Raw genomic sequence first — 17,480 nt, 5'->3', positions numbered from 1 at the left:
GGAGTTGCGGACAAATACATTTAGCAACCACATGAAAAAAATTTATTGACCCATCAACATAATTACAGGCCCGGCCAGTATAACACTGCCAAGGTGTAAGCCCCAGTAGTTACTATAAAATTCTAGATTGAGTTAAAGCCAAGGATGACTCAGGCATATTTTTTAGGGGTAATAGCCTCTAGTGACTGAGATATCACTCACTATAATCATGTCCCTTTATCCTCCTAATTATTCATGATAAACCCATCAATACACCACTGATATCCCAACTTACCCCCCCCCCCCCCATCCCTCGTCTGTAAGTGCGCTGTTGGCTTACAGTTTTGGAAATGTGACTCCTAAGTGACAAACGCTCAGTGGGACATCAAAGCTTCTTGTGTGAGAAGCCAGTATGTTTGTGAACAAGCGGCCTCCCCCAAGGAGCCTCCGCTAATTGTATCACATCTCCAGCGCCTTTCAAAACAGTTTGCCGAAAACTAATCAGCGGAGGTAAAGTGCTTCCCGGGGGCCCTGTTTCACTGTCCCCTGAAGCTGCATTATTCCTGTAACTTTTCTTGTAATAGGGTTCTCCATTAACCAATTTACTCCTGAAGCCGTCTGTCATATATAGCAGAAGCACCAGGCTTCTCTTAAAGGGACATCAACCTTGGTCAAATCAAGTCAATCTACTCTTCATTTTCTATACTATAAGAAGAGCCAATTATCTCATGTATTATTCTCTGTCATCAGCCATGTCATGATGGGGTGTGGGTGACTGTAGTTGTTCTTCTAAGGGAAGTTTTGAATAATGGGCCAGATTGTGCAGTGGGACAATCCGTTGTCCCAGTTGGGTTCCTCTAGGGATGACATAGTGTGAATAGTTTTGTCATTTGAAAATCAATTAAATATAAAAAAAAATGAAATGCCAGCAATTAAAGGGGTTGTTCTAATACGACAAACTAAGGAAACGCGGTGAATGGGTCATTAAATGAGGCGTTGTCCCCTTTAATTGATGATTTGTTTTGCTGACTTTCCATGCTGTGCCCCTTCAGTAGGGTGACAATTATTTTATCTTGATTATCTTTTGTTTGGTAATTGGGTGATTAATGAGCAGTAAATGACACTTGTGTAAGGTTACGCTTCAAGTTTTTCATAGCAAGAGATACTTAAAAAATATTCATAATAGGGCCTTGTGCATGAATACTGACCAAAACAAAAGCACTCTTGTTTCCCATGGCAACCAATAAGCAAACAGCTTTCAGTAATGGAACTGCTGTGGTGAAATCAAAGCTGTGCTGTTATTGGTCACTCTGGATATCCAGCTAATTGACACATTGGAACATTTAGATAAATGAGGCCTAGTATATGTGAGGTGTAAAAGAGCCTCTGCAGTCTTTTTCAACACTATTGTGAGGGGACATGTATCAAGACCACAGTTTTTCACAGAGGCCTAGTCATAAATTATGTCAGGCCTCGCTACAATAGACTGCAGCAGGTTTCAGCAGTTTTCTGGCGTAAAAGCAGTTTTATGTGGAAAAAATTGACGGCGTCACCTTTTTCTCGCCATTCAATGCCAAAAAGCGCATGAGGCCTGCCCCCATTCATTTTATTACAACTTAAAAAGACGCTACACCCTGTGCATGAATAGTCACAATACCTGATGCCCTCCATCTGTGTTATTTATATAGTGCACACAGATTACGCAGCGCTGCGCAAAGCACGTCAAATTGGTCCCTGTCCCCATGGGGCTCGCAATCTAAACAACCTAACAGTATGTTTATTGTGGGAGGAAACCCACGCAAACACAGAGAGAACATACAAACTCTTTGCAGATGTTGACCTGGGTGGGATTCAAACCCAGGTCCCTAGCACTGCAAGGCAGAAGTGCTACTCCGTGAAGGTCCCTGTAAGCCCCACTTACTGGACTAAAATGGAATAATATTATGGGTGTGTCTGTGACTTCCAGGCAGTATACCTGAAGGAAGTCTGCAGCCATTTTAGGAAAGAACTTACAGGGGAGGTTAAAAAGCATAAGAGCCTCAAGTATAACTATTAATTCCTAATATGTTGTAAGTTTTTGTTTTCTCGGGGGGGGGGAGAGGGGGACTTTAAAACTTCATATACGTAAAAATAGCCAGTGGCCACAGCACTCGCCTCTATGACAATGGAGAATCTTGTCCCGGCCGCCATGAGTATGAATCGTCATGACCGTCATGGTAGTAAATAGACCACACCTACATGGAAAATTGAATCCGGAGACGCAGATTGTGGGCCCAAAACTGAAAAAGTTCATTTGATTCCTTTACTGTTAACCCATAGAAGGAAGATCAGACTACATAGTGTTTGTTTGTATTCTGTAACCATAGAGACATATTTCCACATATATCTAAAATGATAGATTTTTACTGATTGCTTCAATGTGGATTAGGGATTAAGATTTGGGTTTAGGTTTCTGTGCAGAAAATGCATCTCCGTCAGTCTGCATATTAGAGAGCACTAATGTCATTTGTGTATTATTAGGCTTCCTTTGTACTATGTGCAGATCTGTCACTTATGATTTGTACGTTCCACATGTGCGACTGTTTATAACACGCGCAACCTCTCCCATGAATATTTCAGCGAAGGCGATGAGATCGATGTAGCTTCTCACACCGTATTGATCCGTCTGCCTAGTCCTCTTTCAGGTGATTTAATACAGGTCTCCTATATTAGCCTGCTCCCCCCCAGCATATTAAAGGGAAGCTCGACACCAAGAGGATTTGCCATTGCCTTGTGGGCATAGAGCTGGTCAGCCGTGTCTCTTATACTGATTACCATTATAATGAATGGATGAATGTAGCAGAGCTGAATTTGTCATATCCTTTATCTGTAATGCATTCTACATATAGTAGAATTTCTAGGGAGATGGGCCAAAAGCAACCAAATGCCAGATATCCCTTTAATTCCCTCATATTGGTCGGACGAAGTTGACTTCATACCTGTAGTTACCTTGGTATAAGGTTAGAAAGAATCCCTTTAATAGGTCCTCTGGTGCACACATGGTTGCTCTCTAAATTAAAGGGGTTGTCCAGGAATGAACACAACCCAAATTTAGTTTCCTGGATGGAGGATCTATTTTATGGTAGAACTTTTAATCTAGACCCAATGATTCCTTCTGAGGAGTGAGATGTGAGAAGAGACGTCTTCCCCGAGGAGCGCTGGAAGCCTAGCTATTACCTGTCTGCGGCGATCCCCATTGTAATGGCTGTCCTTACTGCATAGCAGATTACAATTTCCCAATAGACGCCTTCACAAAGTATACATATATATTTATGCACGCTCCCGATGTCGCTGCCTCTAATGAGGTTCTCTCCGCTGCTCCTCTGCATCTCCCTCCAAGTCATATTTCTCAAGTGTCATCCAATGACTTCAAGTAGATGTGACTAAAAACCGCCACCACTACTACTGGGACTTCCTACTACCGTACACTTCTGCCTCCATCTTCAAAGGCAACTCGATGCCAAAGCGGAGAGTAAAGAGTGACCTAATGATTGCCCATTTATTTTAATGTAAACAGTGCAATGCCTCATTTCACCTGTGATGGCGCTGTAAAGGAGTGAGCATTTGAAGGTGGTCTCCATCACTTTTTAGATATGATGAATTAGGAAAGGACACTTTGTGGTTAGGTTATGGTCTGGGAACTCATCTAACAAAAATGGAAATCCAACTATGCATGTGTTATATCCTAGTCATCTCCCACTAGTTGACCGAACCTGATGAAATTGGTGGGATCATGTGACTATTAATGTATATGGTGGTGTCCCAATCCTCCCTCTGGTGATATTGGGGAAAGAAGGATGGGGCTGTTGGATATCAATATGCCTGACTTTTGCTCTCACGAGATGAGCCACCAGCAGAGGAATGTAGTTGCAGCTTATTTAGGTTGTATGAAGGAATGGGGGGAAAACAATTAAAATTTAGAAATTTGGGGTAAATTATAATAAAATAGACTAATTAATGTGCCCCCTCTCCTCCAAAAGTGGCATGAGTGTTTTCAAATGAAAAACGTACGGATTACCAGATCTGACTACAGTGTTTCTTTGTAGTCTGGTACCATAGAGACACATAGGTTTCCATAGAGTCTAATAAAATGTAATAATAGGAAGCTTGCACTTGAAAAACTTCAAATTTAAATTTTCACTGAGGATCTAGGTAGCTATATACCTGTTACATAGGTCTCCTATGGGCCTAGAGGTGATTTAGCGTTTATGCATAAAATCATTGGAATTCACACCCGCTGCACGTTACTCCGGCCTGGCATTGGCACATGTAAGGGTTAGTGCCAACCTCTTCTGGTGTGAGGAGTTTACACCATATAGCCGTTAATTAATCAGTAGTTATTAGGTGGTGGGACATTGAAAAAGGAGAATTTATCTATAAGTTCCACTCTTGTTTTAGGATGGTCCTATTGATTGTTGCAGTAGGGGAATAATGATGTTCAAAAGATGAGGTGGCAAGATTGGGTCCAATTACCTTCTTTGGTAACAGCACTTTTAGGCCTGGCTTTGTTACCCATATTCATGTTTAAATTCAGAGGCAGATGGCTGAAGATGGGTTTAAATCTCCAAGACGGTCAGTAGTGGATCATAATATAGGTGGTTTAGGCAGTAGCCTGGGGCCCAAGCCTTCTAAGGGGCCCATCAAATTTTATATTTGGGTAGTTTTATACCTTTACCGATGAAATTATCAAACATCTGTTACTACTCTCTGCACACATGTACGCAAGAGCAATTTTAGGACCTTCGAAGATCCCCCAAAGGTCCTGAAACCGTAGATTTCTAAATTTTTCGAGAAGCTTGATTCTGGTACCATACGTAGGGGCTATATTATTTATACATTCCAGGGATTATGGTAGTCTTTATCCACCTCTGAAGACTTAATCTTCATGTCAAACAGACAACAGCTGAAGACAAAAGTAACATTCAACATTTTAAGACTAATAGCTAAGGCTAAATATGGGTGTGGACTGCCTATAAATGCCTCTCAGACCACGATTTAGAGGGGTGTCCATTCTTCCAAGGTACTGGTTGGACTGAGAGGTGGTGGAATAATGCAGGACAATCCCATAGTCCCTCTTTAGAGGAAATCTAGACCTGTGGTATACATGTTAGATGATGAAGTTATGAAGACCATGGGCTGACACCACCACTGGTTCCAGAAGTTGGACACAGTCATGGTTGGACAGGCCTAGAGGATTCTCATGTTTCCCGTTGATACCTCTTTCAGTGAGATTGTTAATTTTTTTATATGTTTTTTATGCTGTGTATGAAGTATATGTAATGTATAAATGCTATAAGTATCTGTAACTGCTCATATGAAGAAGAGATGATATGGTGGCCATAATAGTCCAGTGGGCATGTTGGATTATTATACCATGCTTTGGGGGATATTTGCCCCTACAACAGGCCACACACACCTGACTTATAATATATAAATCAAAATCATAATTTGACATAGGTGACTGTGTATAATAAAATTTTATTACCAAAACCAAAATTAGACTGCAAAACAGTCAATATTCCACCGTGGACCCCATGTTTGTGAGCGGTGGGGGGTTGTTACTGCGCTAGAGGGGGCGTTAATGGATGTGCTGTCAGTGGTAATACAATATGTCTGCAAACACAGTATGTGTACGTATTACAACAACCGCAGACCCCTTTGTACCCCCCACTCCCAGGCTTGTATGTTCCACAACAGTCATAACAAATTCTCCTAAAGTGTTACACACAAGATGGAGCGTCCCGCTGACCAAGCGGGAGATGAGGTGCAGCAATACAATCTAGGAAGCCTTCGTGATCTAATTCTATGCAAACACAATGGGGCTCATTTACTAAGGGTCCGAACGCCGCACTTTCGTCGGGTTTCCCGAAAATTTCCCATTTGCGTCAAATTGCCCTGGGATTCTGGCGCATGTGATTGGATATCACGCAACAGAAATCGGGGGACATGGCTGTCGGACAACCCGACAGATTCGGAAAAAACATGGAATTTAAAAAAGAATTTATGTCGCAAGATCAGCACTTACATGCACCAGGAAGAAGAAGGTGAAGGGGGGGGGGGATATGGCATTTCATGGAGACCACCTAATGCAAAAAACGATTGGGTGGGTGACACTACATGATGATTCATTAAACCGCTTCATTTGCATAAATTCTGTAAATTCTGGGGTCCCATGTGGGTGTGTTATCCATCTGGTCAGTGTTCTGGTTCCTACTATTTGTAGAATTTTTTTCCCATGGAGTAATTTTTATATGATGTCTCTCTTCAGTAAGAGCCAGTAGTCCTACTGAACACAAAAACTGTCATAAGAAGCCGTAAAGAAAAAAATTTCTATTGAAATATAAGCGAATGATAGACGTGGACCTGCAGAGGGGAAACAGGAAGTGGTCACTTTCCCTGCAGCACCACCACAGGACAAATGGAGAATAACAGGTTGCTTAGTGTTGTCAGAAGACAAGGACATGTTGGGATTTTCTGATCCCGTTCTTCATTTAGACTAATAGATACTAAAGCTAAAGATCTATGACCATGACACCTAAAATCTAACGTTGATGTGATGTATAAAGCTGTAAATTTGTAGTAGTAACCAATGTGGTGCACCTGGGGGCGCTCATGTGACCCGTCTGCTGCCTGGTGCTTCTGCATGTATAAACATATATATTGCTCTCCGTATACCTCGCCATGTCTATAAATAAAGGATGCAGATACATGCATATGGATACATATTACTCTGCAGAGACTTCGCTCTCTCCGCACGTGAATTTGCATTTCTTGCATATTAATGCAGGTCAATTTACATAAATATGTAAATTGCTATCTAGGCTAGTCACGGAGCTAAAGGGTTAATCCTGGAGATGTAGGTTACGGATTTATGAAAGATATGCTATTTTAATATTTGTATCAAATAACATATGTTCTAGCCCTCCTATATTCTCACTTATATTCCCATGGGAGGAGCGGGACATACGCCATGTAGAGACATCAGGCCATGGATTATATCTAAAGGTAAGGTTGATTTTTTAATTTTTTTTTTTAAAAATGTCAATTAAAAGGGTAACTCCTTGAAGAAGGGACAGGATATAGAATCTAAAGGTGTCCTGACTGTAGATTACAGGACAGGATCACACAGCGCTGGATTATATGTAATATCCAGAGATCTCCTGACTGTAGATTACAGGACAGGATCACACAGCGCTGGATTATATGTAATATCCAGGGATCTCCTGACTGTACATAACAGGACAGGATCACACAGCGCTGGATTATATATAATATCCAGGGATCTCCTGACTGTAGATTACAGGACAGGATCACACAGCGCTGGATTATATGTAATATCCAGGGATCTCCTGACTGTAGATTACAGGACAGTATCACACAGCGCTGGATTATATGTAATATCCAGGGATCTCCTGACTGTTGATTACAGGACAGAATCACACAGCGCTGGATTATATGTAATTTCCAGGGATCTCCTGACTGCAGATTACATGACAGGATCACACAGCGCTGGATTATATGTAATATCCAGGGATCTCCTGACTGTAGATTACAGGACAGTATCACACAGCGCTGGATTATATGTAATATCCAGGGATGTCCTGACTGTAGATTACAGGACAGGATCACACAGCGCTAGATTATATGTAATTTCCAGGGATCTCCTGACTGCAGATTACATGACAGGATCACACAGCGCTGGATTATATGTAATATCCAGGGGTCTCCTGACTGTAGATTACATGACAGGATCACACAGCGCTGGATTATATGTAATATCCAGGGATCTCCTGACGATAGATTACAGGACACGATCACACAGCACTGGATTATATGTAATATCCAGGGATCGCCTGACTGTAGATTACAGGACAGGATCACACAGCGCTGGATTATATGTAATATCCAGAGATCTCCTGACTGTAGATTACAGGACAGGATCACATAGCGCTGGATTATATGTAATATCCAGGGATCTCCTGACTGTACATAACAGGACAGGATCACACAGCGCTGGATTATATGTAATATCCAGGGATCTCCTGACTGTAGATTACAGGACAGGATCACCCAGCGCTGGATTATATGTAATATCCAGGGATCTCCTGACTGTTGATTACAGGACAGAATCACACAGAGCTGGATTATATGTAATATCCAGGGATGTCCTGACTGTAGATTACAGGACAGGATCACACAGCGCTAGATTATATGTAATTTCCAGGGATCTCCTGACTGTAGATTACAGGACAGGATCACACAGCGCTGGATTATATGTAATATCCAGGGGTCTCCTGACTGTAGATTACATGACAGGTTCACACAGCGCTGGATTATATGTAATATCCAGGGATCTCCTGACTGTAGATTACAGGACACGATCACACAGCACTGGATTATATGTAATATCCAGGGATCTCCTCACTGTAGATTACAGGACAGGATCACACAGCGCTGGATTATATGTAATATCCAGGGATCTCCTGACTGCAGATCACAGGACAGGATCACACAGTGCTGGATTATATGTAATATCCAGAGATCTCCTGACTCTAGATTACAGGACAGGATCACACAGCGCTGGATTATATGTAATATCCAGGGATCTCCTGACTGCAGATTACAGGACAGGATCACATAGCGCTGGATTATATGTAATATCCAGGGATCTCCTGACTGTAGATTACAGGACAGGATCACACAGCGCTGGATTATATGTAATATCCAGGGATCTCCTCACTGTAGATTACAGGACACGATCACACAGCACTGGATTATATGTAATATCCAGGGATCTCCTCACTGTAGATTACAGGACACGATCACACAGCACTGGATTATATGTAATATCCAGGGATCTCCTCACTGTAGATTACAGGACAGGATCACACAGTGCTGGATTATATGTAATATCCAGAGATCTCCCGACTGTAGATTACAGGACAGGATCACACAGCACTGGATTATATGTAATATCCGGGGATCTCCTGACTGTAGATTACAGGACAGGATCACACAGCGCTGGATTATATGTAATATCCAGGGATCTCCTGACTGTAGTTTACAGGACAGGATCACACAGCACTGGATTATATGTAATATCCAGGGATCTCCTCACTGTAGATTACAGGACAGGATCACACAGCACTGGATTATATGTAATATCCAGGGATCTCCTGACTGTAGATTACAGGACAGGATCACACAGCGCTGGATTATATGTAATATCCAGGGATCTCCTGACTGTAGATTACAGGACAGGATCACACAGCGCTGGATTATATGTAATATCCAGGGATCTCCTGACTGTAGATTACAGGACAGGATCACACAGCGCTGGATTATATGTAATATCCAGGGATCTCCTGACTGTAGATTACAGGACAGGATCACACAGCGCTGGATTATATGTAATATCCAGGGATCTCCTGACTGTAGATTCAGGACAGGATCACACAGCGCTGGATTATATGTAATATCCAGGGATCTCCTGACTGTAGATTCAGGACAGGATCACACAGCGCTGGTTTATATGTAATATCCAGGGATTATCCTGACTGTAGATTCAGGACAGGATCACAAAGGGCTGGATTATACCTAATATTCAGGGATCTCCTGACTGTAGATTACAGGACAGGATCACGCAGCGCTGGATTATATGTAATATCCAGGGATCTCCTGACTGTAGATTACAGGGCAGGATCACCTAGTGCTGGATTATATGTAATATCCAGAGATCGCCTGACTGTAGATTACAGGACAGGATCACACAGCGCTGGATTATATGTAATATTAAGGGATCTACTGACTGTAGATTATAGGACAGGATTACGCAGCGCTGGATTATATGTAATATCCAGGGATCTCCTGACTGTAGATTACAGGACAGGATCACACAGCGCTGGATTATATGTAGTATCCACGGATCTCCTGACTGTAGATTACAGGACAGGATCACACAGCGCTGGATTATATGTAATATCCAGGGATCTCCTGACTATAGATTACAGGACAGGATCACACAGCGCTGGATTATATGTAATATCCAGGGATCTCCTGACTGTAGATTACAGGACAGGATCACACAGTGCTGGATTATATGTAATATCCAGGGATCTCCTGACTGTAGATTACAGGACAGGATCACACAGCGCTGGATTATATGTAATATCCAGGGATCTCCTGACTGTAGATTACAGGACAGGATCACACAGCAATGGATTATATGATATATCCAGGGATCTCCTGACTGTAGATTACAGGACAGGATCACACAGCGCTGGATTATATGTAATATCCAGGGATCTCCTGACTGTAGATTACAGGACAGGATCACACAGCGCTGGATTATATGTAACATCCAGGGATCTCCTAACTGTAGATTACAGGACAGGATCACACAGCGCTGGAATATATGTAATATCCAGGGATCTCCTGACTGTAGATTACAGGACAGGATCACACAGCGCTGGATTATATGTAATATCCAGGGATCTCCTGACTGTAGATTACAGGACAGGATCACACAGCGCTGGATTATATGTAATATCCAGGGATCTCCTGACTGTAGATTACAGGACAGGATCACACAGCGCTGGATTATATGTAATATCCAGGGATCTCCTGACTGTAGATTACAGGACAGGATCACACAGCGCTGGATTATATGTAATATCCAGGGATCTCCTGACTGTAGATTACAGGACAGGATCACACAGCGCTGGATTATATGTAAAATCCAGGGATCTCCTGACTGTAGATTACAGGACAGGATCACACAGCGCTGGATTATATGTAATATCCAGGGATCTCCTGACTGTACATAACAGGACAGGATCACACAGCGCTGGATTATATGTAATATCCAGGGATCTCCTGACTGTAGATTACAGGACAGGATCACACAGCGCTGGATTATATGATATATCCAGGGATCTCCTGACTGTAGATTACAGGACAGGATCACACAGCACTGATTTTTATGTAATATCCAGGGATCTCCTGACTGTAGATTACAGGACAGGATCACACAGCACTGATTTTTATGTAATATCCAGGGATCTCCTGACTGTAGATTACAGGACAGGATCACACAGCGCTGGATTATATGTAGTATCCAGGGATCTCCTGACTGTAGATTACATGACAGGATCACGCAGCGCTGGATTATATGTAATATCCAGGGATCTCCTGACTGTAGATTACAGGACAGGATCACACAGCGCTGGATTATATGTAATATCCAGGGATCTCCTGACTGTAGATTACAGGACAGGATCACACAGCGCTGGATTATATGTAATATCCAGGGATCTCCTGACTGTAGATTACAGGACACGATCACACAGCGCTGGATTATATGTAATATCCAGGGATCTCCTGACTGTAGATTACAGGACACGATCACACAGCTCTGGATTATATGTAATATCCAGGGATCTCCTGACTGTAGATTACAGGACAGGATCACACAGTGCTGGATTATATGTAATATTCAGGGATCTCCTGACTGTAGATTACAGGACAGGATCACACAGTGCTGGATTATATGTAATATCCAGGGATCTCCGGACTGTAGATTACAGGACAGGATCACACAGTGCTGGATTATATGTAATATCCAGGGATCTCCTGACTGTAGATTACAGGACAGGATCACACAGTGCTGGATTATATGTAATATCCAGGGATTTCCTGACTGTAGATTACAGGACAGGATCACACAGCACTGATTTTTATGTAATATCCAGGGATCTCCTGACTGTAGATTACAGGACAGGATCACACAGCGCTGGATTATATGTAATATCCAGGGATCTCCTGACTGTAGATTACAGGACAGGATCACACAGCGCTGGATTATATGTAATATCCAGGGATCTCCTGACTGTAGATTACAGGACAGGATCACACAGCGCTGGATTATATGTAATATCCAGGGATCTCCTGACTGTAGATTACAGGACACGATCACACAGCTCTGGATTATATGTAATATCCAGGGATCTCCTGACTGTAGATTACAGGACAGGATCACACAGTGCTGGATTATATGTAATATTCAGGGATCTCCTGACTGTAGATTACAGGACAGGATCACACAGTGCTGGATTATATGTAATATCCAGGGATCTCCTGACTGTAGATTACAGGACAGGATCACACAGTGCTGGATTATATGTAATATCCAGGGATCTCCTGACTGTAGATTACAGGACAGGATCACACAGTGCTGGATTATATGTAATATCCAGGGATTTCCTGACTGTAGATTACAGGACAGGATCACACAGCACTGATTTTTATGTAATATCCAGGGATCTCCTGACTGTAGATTACAGGACAGGATCACACAGCGCTGGATTATATGTAGCATCCAGGGATCTCCTGACTGTAGATTACAGGACAGGATCACACAGCACTGGATTATATGTAATATCCAGGGATCTCCTGACTGTAGATTACAGGACAGGATCACACAGCGCTGGATTATATGTAATATCCAGGGATCTCCTGACTGTAGATTACCAGAATAGGATCACACAGTGCTGGATTATATGTAATATCCAGGGATCTCCGGACTGTAGATTACAGGACAGGATCACACAGCGCTGGATTATATGTAATATGCAGGGATCTCCGGACTGTAGATTACTAGGACAGGATCACACAGCGCTGGATTATATGTAATATCCAGGGATCTCCTGACTGTAGATCACAGGACAGGATCACACAGCGCTGGATTATATGTAATATCCCGGGATCTCCTGACTGTAGATTACAGGACAGGATCACACAGCGCTGGATTATATGTAATATCCAGGGATCTCCTGACTGTAGATTACAGGACAGGATCACACAGCGCTGGATTATATGTAATATCCAGGGATCTCCTGACTGTAGATTACAGGACAGGATCACACAGCGCTGGATTATATGTAATATCCAGGGATCTCCTGACTGTAGATTACAGGACAGGATCACACAGTGCTGGATTATATGTAATATCCAGGGATCTCCTGACTGTAGACTACAGGACAGGATCACACAGCGCTGGATTATATGTAATATCCAGGGATCTCCTGACTGTAGATTACAGGACAGGATCACACAGCTCTGGATTATATGTAATATCCAGGGATCTCCTGACTGTAGACTACAGGACAGGATCACACAGCGCTGGATTATATGTAATATCCAGGGATCTCCTGACTGTAGATTACAGGACAGGATCACACAGCGCTGGATTATATGTAATATCCAGGGATCTCCTGACTGTAGATTACAGGACAGGATCACACAGCGCTGGATTATATGTAATATCCAGGGATCTCCTGACTGTAGATTCAGGACAGGATCACACAGCGCTGGATTATATGTAATATCCAGGGATCTCCTGACTGTAGATTCAGGACAGGATCACACAGCGCTGGTTTATATGTAATATCCAGGGATTATCCTGACTGTAGATTCAGGACAGGATCACAAAGGGCTGGATTATACCTAATATTCAGGGATCTCCTGACTGTAGATTACAGGACAGGATCACGCAGCGCTGGATTATATGTAATATCCAGGGATCTCCTGACTGTAGATTACAGGGCAGGATCACCTAGTGCTGGATTATATGTAATATCCAGAGATCGCCTGACTGTAGATTACAGGACAGGATCACACAGCGCTGGATTATATGTAATATTAAGGGATCTACTGACTGTAGATTATAGGACAGGATTACGCAGCGCTGGATTATATGTAATATCCAGGGATCTCCTGACTGTAGATTACAGGACAGGATCACACAGCGCTGGATTATATGTAGTATCCACGGATCTCCTGACTGTAGATTACAGGACAGGATCACACAGTGCTGGATTATATGTAATATCCAGGGATCTCCTGACTATAGATTACAGGACAGGATCACACAGCGCTGGATTATATGTAATATCCAGGGATCTCCTGACTGTAGATTACAGGACAGGATCACACAGTGCTGGATTATATGTAATATCCAGGGATCTCCTGACTGTAGATTACAGGACAGGATCACACAGCGCTGGATTATATGTAATATCCAGGGATCTCCTGACTGTAGATTACAGGACAGGATCACACAGCAATGGATTATATGATATATCCAGGGATCTCCTGACTGTAGATTACAGGACAGGATCACACAGCGCTGGATTATATGTAATATCCAGGGATCTCCTGACTGTAGATTACAGGACAGGATCACACAGCGCTGGATTATATGTAACATCCAGGGATCTCCTAACTGTAGATTACAGGACAGGATCACACAGCGCTGGAATATATGTAATATCCAGGGATCTCCTGACTGTAGATTACAGGACAGGATCACACAGCGCTGGATTATATGTAATATCCAGGGATCTCCTGACTGTAGATTACAGGACAGGATCACACAGCGCTGGATTATATGTAATATCCAGGGATCTCCTGACTGTAGATTACAGGACAGGATCACACAGCGCTGGATTATATGTAATATCCAGGGATCTCCTGACTGTAGATTACAGGACAGGATCACACAGCGCTGGATTATATGTAAAATCCAGGGATCTCCTGACTGTAGATTACAGGACAGGATCACACAGCGCTGGATTATATGTAATATCCAGGGATCTCCTGACTGTACATAACAGGACAGGATCACACAGCGCTGGATTATATGTAATATCCAGGGATCTCCTGACTGTAGATTACAGGACAGGATCACACAGCGCTGGATTATATGATATATCCAGGGATCTCCTGACTGTAGATTACAGGACAGGATCACACAGCACTGATTTTTATGTAATATCCAGGGATCTCCTGACTGTAGATTACAGGACAGGATCACACAGCACTGATTTTTATGTAATATCCAGGGATCTCCTGACTGTAGATTACAGGACAGGATCACACAGCGCTGGATTATATGTAGTATCCAGGGATCTCCTGACTGTAGATTACATGACAGGATCACGCAGCGCTGGATTATATGTAATATCCAGGGATCTCCTGACTGTAGATTACAGGACAGGATCACACAGCGCTGGATTATATGTAATATCCAGGGATCTCCTGACTGTAGATTACAGGACAGGATCACACAGCGCTGGATTATATGTAATATCCAGGGATCTCCTGACTGTAGATTACAGGACAGGATCACACAGCGCTGGATTATATGTAATATCCAGGGATCTCCTGACTGTAGATTACAGGACACGATCACACAGCTCTGGATTATATGTAATATCCAGGGATCTCCTGACTGTAGATTACAGGACAGGATCACACAGTGCTGGATTATATGTAATATTCAGGGATCTCCTGACTGTAGATTACAGGACAGGATCACACAGTGCTGGATTATATGTAATATCCAGGGATCTCCTGACTGTAGATTACAGGACAGGATCACACAGTGCTGGATTATATGTAATATCCAGGGATCTCCTGACTGTAGATTACAGGACAGGATCACACAGTGCTGGATTATATGTAATATCCAGGGATTTCCTGACTGTAGATTACAGGACAGGATCACACAGCACTGATTTTTATGTAATATCCAGGGATCTCCTGACTGTAGATTACAGGACAGGATCACACAGCGCTGGATTATATGTAATATCCAGGGATCTCCTGACTGTAGATTACAGGACAGGATCACACAGCGCTGGATTATATGTAATATCCAGGGATCTCCTGACTGTAGATTACAGGACAGGATCACACAGCGCTGGATTATATGTAATATCCAGGGATCTCCTGACTGTAGATTACAGGACAGGATCACACAGTGCTGGATTATATGTAATATTCAGGGATCTCCTGACTGTAGATTACAGGACAGGATCACACAGTGCTGGATTATATGTAATATCCAGGGATCTCCTGACTGTAGATTACAGGACAGGATCACACAGTGCTGGATTATATGTAATATTCAGGGATCTCCTGACTGTAGATTACAGGACAGGATCACACAGTGCTGGATTATATGTAATATCCAGGGATTTCCTGACTGTAGATTACAGGACAGGATCACACAGCACTTATTTTTATGTAATATCCAGGGATCTCCTGACTGTAGATTACAGGACAGGATCACACAGCGCTGGATTATATGTAGCATCCAGGGATCTCCTGACTGTAGATTACAGGACAGGATCACACAGCACTGGATTATATGTAATATCCAGGGATCTCCTGACTGTAGATTACAGGACAGGATCACACAGCGCTGGATTATATGTAATATCCAGGGATCTCCTGACTGTAGATTACCAGAATAGGATCACACAGTGCTGGATTATATGTAATATCCAGGGATCTCCGGACTGTAGATTACAGGACAGGATCACACAGCGCTGGATTATATGTAATATGCAGGGATCTCCGGACTGTAGATTACTAGGACAGGATCACACAGCGCTGGATTATATGTAATATCCAGGGATCTCCTGACTGTAGATCACAGGACAGGATCACACAGCGCTGGATTATATGTAATATCCCGGGATCTCCTGACTGTAGATTACAGGACAGGATCACACAGCGCTGGATTATATGTAATATCCAGGGATCTCCTGACTGTAGATTACAGGACAGGATCACACAGCGCTGGATTATATGTAATATCCAGGGATCTCCTGACTGTAGATTACAGGACAGGATCACACAGCGCTGGATTATATGTAATATCCAGGGATCTCCTGACTGTAGATTACAGGACAGGATCACACAGTGCTGGATTATATGTAATATCCAGGGATCTCCTGACTGTAGACTACAGGACAGGATCACACAGCGCTGGATTATATGTAATATCCAGGGATCTCCTGACTGTAGATTACAGGACAGGATCACACAGCTCTGGATTATATGTAATATCCAGGGATCTCCTGACTGTAGACTACAGGACAGGATCACACAGCGCTGGATTATATGTAATATCCAGGGATCTCCTGACTGTAGATTACAGGACAGGATCACACAGCGCTGGATTATATGTAATATCCAGGGATCTCCTGACTGTAGACTACAGGACAGGATCACACAGCGCTGGATTATATGTAATATCCAGGGATCTCCTGACTATAGATTACAGGACAGGATCACACAGCGCTGGATTATATGTAATATCCAGGGATTTCCTGACTGTAGATTACAGGACAGGATCACGCAGCGCTGGATTATATGTAATATCCAGGGATCTCCTGACTGTAGATTACAGGACAGGATCACACAGCGCTGGATTATATGTAATATCCAGGGATCTCCTGACTGTAGATTACCAGGACAGGATCACACAGCGCTGGATTATATGTAATATCCCGGGATCTCCTGACTGTAGATTACAGGACAGGATCACACAGCGCTGGATTATATGTAATATCCAGGGATCTCCTGACTGTAGATTACCAGGACAGGATCACGCA

The sequence above is a fragment of the Engystomops pustulosus genome, chromosome 4 (assembly GCF_040894005.1).
Source record: "Engystomops pustulosus chromosome 4, aEngPut4.maternal, whole genome shotgun sequence".
In the NCBI taxonomy this organism is placed as follows: domain Eukaryota; kingdom Metazoa; phylum Chordata; class Amphibia; order Anura; family Leptodactylidae; genus Engystomops; species Engystomops pustulosus.
This window is presented reverse-complemented; position numbering follows the sequence as displayed.